Consider the following 3,494-nt stretch of genomic DNA (forward strand, 5'->3'; position numbering starts at 1 on the left):
CATTGGAAGGACTGATGCTGAAGCTGAAACTCCAATACTTTGGCCACCTGATGCGAAGAGCTGACTCATTTGAAAAGACCCTGATGCTGGGAAAGATTGAGGGCAGGTGGAGAAGGGGACGACAGAGGATGGGATGGTTGGATGGCATCACCGACTCAATGGACATGGGTTTGGGTAGACTCCAGGAGTTGGTAATGGACAGGGAAGCCTGGCGTGCTGTAATTCATGGGGTTGCAAAGGGTCGGACTTTCTAAGCAACTGAAATGAACTGAATTGAACTGATTGTGACCTTTGACTATATTTGTGACATTAGATCAGTTTCTTAAACTCTTGGAGAAGGAAATGGCAGCCCACTCCAGTATCCTTGCCTGAAAAATCTCATGGACAGAGGAGCCTGGTGGGCTGCAGTCTCTGGGGTGGCACAGAGTCAGACAGGACTGAAGTGACTTAGCAGTTAGCAAACTCTTGAAGCCTTAATTTCTTTTGTCTGTCAAATGGATACAATAATAACCACCTCTTGGGTTTATATGACATTAGTTACATAATAGCAAGCACCTCTCCTATCTTCCTATGTACAACCCAGTTGGACCAGAAGAATCTAAAAGTAAGGCAGGATGAATAAAGAAACAGTACTTTTCTTTGGCAACATCCTATATTACAGAAATTTCCTTTCCTCAAATGTCAACTGTTGCTAATGTCATAGTGTTAGTTGTTTGATATATTCTTGGAAGATTAACATTACCTAGAGATGCTTCAATTTGCAAGTTTAAAAAATCCAGACAGAGAAATTGTCATGCAATATCGAAGTTCAGAACTCCCTTGATTCTATTTTTTTGCATAAGTCATTAGCCTAATTTTTCTTCAATGCAGAAAGTAAGGCATTTTATACAGATGGAAAGAACTGTTCTCTTTCTCAGTTTCAGCAAGAAGTACATTTATCATGTGTTCAACAAAGTTGCATTTACTTTTTCCAACTGAGACATATTTAAGGGACTTCAATATATTTGGGGAAATTTTCATCAGAGATTTAGCAGCTACCAAAAAAAGACCTCCACAATTAATCTTTTATAACATGAGTGTGACTTGTAATCTCTACGCTTAGGATAAGTAAGTAAGTGTTAGTTGCTCATTTGTGCCCGACTCTTTGCGACCCCATTGACTGCAGTCCACCAGGCTCCTCTGTCCATGAGATTTTTCAGGCAAGGATACTGGAGTGGGTTGCAATTTCCTTCTCCAAATATTACTAAATATAAGGAAAAACAATTCATAAACTATAATATTTCTTAGCAAAGAAAAACTGCTTTATGATTTTTAAGATGTTTGAAAATTTAAATGAAACTTACATGTTTGAAATTAGTGCCAGATGTAACACAATTCAAGCACAATTGTCTAGCTGAATCACATTTAATATGATTTAGTAAAAGGAATTCAATAATTCTGTATTTCATAGAAATCTCACAAAAACAAGTATGTCATTCACAAAATGCATGATTTGGCAGGTTTCCAAAGCAGGAATTTGCTGGAGGGAGGGTAAATTTATTGATTAAAATAAATCAAATGACTGACATCTCCTTTAGAAAACTGGCAAAATAATAATATTCAGAGACTGAAAGTCTTACCACTAAAACCAGAAGAAAAGTCTGACCTATTTACGTGTATTATAGAAATCCAATTATGTCACAAGAGTAAGTTAATCAGATATTTGAGCATTCTCAAATTAACACTGAGAACATTTTAAACTATGTATTTTGGGAGTAGGACTTTCCAAAAATCTTTGGTATGAAATCTGGTGGTTGTAAGTCTTTGGAGTACTTATATTCCCCATTTATCCATTGCAGATTTATATGCAGTAAATAATGAGTATTCTATGATAGAATTTATATAGAAACAATCTAGACAGTTCTTAAATAGGCCGACAATACTTCCTTCCTATCCTTTGTCTCAGTTCTTCCCTCTCAGCATTTGTTATGGACTGAAAATTTAAACACTAAAATTCTAAACCCAGGGTGGCTGTATTTGGAGATGGGGTGGTTAAAGAACTGATTAAGGTCAAATGTGGTCATAAGGGTAGGGCCCTGATCCAATAGGATTAGTGTCTTCTTAAGAAGGAACACCAGAGAGCTTTTTCTCTCCCTTTTCCTCTCCTTACATAGCGCACAGAGATTTTATGAGCACTCAGCAAGATGAATGCTGCCTCCAAGCCAAGAGAAGAGGTCTCAGAATGAAATCTACTTTGCTAGCCCCTTGATCTTAGATGGTCCAACGTCCAGAACTATGAGATATAAATTTTTGTTGTGTAAGCTGTATAGGCTTCCCTGGTGGTTCAGTTGTAAAGAATCCACCTGCCGATGCAGGAGATGAGGGTTCCATCTCTGGGTCAGGAAGATCCCCTGGAGAAGGAAATGGCAATCCACTCCAGTATTCTTGCCTGGAACATCCCATGGACAGAGGAGTCTGGCAGGCTACAATCCATGGGGTCACAAAAGAGTCAGACAGGACTTAGTGACTAAATAACAACAACAAAATTACTTAATCTGTGATATTTTATTATGGCAACCCCAGCAGACTAAGATAGCAGTTAGGAAGCTTAATGTAACAGCCACAACAGAATTTTCCGACACACTCTCTCTTTAACTGCTTAACTTGTTTACGTATCTGGACGCAGGGAAAACATTATTGAGAGGCTGGACACACTTGCCCCAGAGAGTTTCATACAGATGCTTAAATCATTCAGCCCTGCTTCTGTTTTAGAATCAGAGAATGTGAATGTAAGAAAGGGTCTTTGTGACCCAAGCTTGTCAATTCAGATTTTGCTATCATTCTGGGGGCATAGAAAACTACTTCATACACCTAGCACATCTTCTGGAAAACAAAGGGGGTTAGGTAGTGTATAGTGAAGTATTAAACACCTGTTTTTACTAAATTATGACATGTTATTGAGTGCCATATGCAATTTTTACACATTTTTGGAATGCTTCAAAGGCATTATTGATAAGGTTAGTGACAATAACAACAAATAGCTGAAAGACTGGAAATGAATGGGGGCCAGGTAATGCCTTAAGGGGTTTATACGTATTTTGTTACATGATCGTTACAACACTAGAAAACAGAAATTTTTTTTTATTATTACAGAACATTATTTCAGAGTATGAAAGCATTTCTAAAATAGTCCCACTCGCATCATGGTCATATCCTGTTTTATTTTCCTCATAGTTTTTTTGGTTATTTTTTTCCCCCTTGCTTATTTTTTATGTTCCTCCCAACCCCCTTCGCGGAGCCTAAGTCAGTGGCTGCCAGGGAAAAGGAACTCGATGAGCTTTTGGCCAAGGCCACACAGGCCAGTCTGTAGCAGCTGCCACCATCAGCAGCAGCTGCCACCATCAGCAGATGCTAAGCGCCACGAGAGCAGGGGTAGAGACCATTTTGCTCTCAACAGAGGCTGGCACGGTTCCTGCTCAAAAAAATATGTACGGGGAGGGGGTGGGAAAGTAAGG

Source organism: Bison bison, unplaced genomic scaffold (assembly GCF_000754665.1).
Source record: "Bison bison bison isolate TAMUID 2011002044 unplaced genomic scaffold, Bison_UMD1.0 scf7180017864456, whole genome shotgun sequence".
NCBI lineage: Eukaryota > Metazoa > Chordata > Mammalia > Artiodactyla > Bovidae > Bison > Bison bison.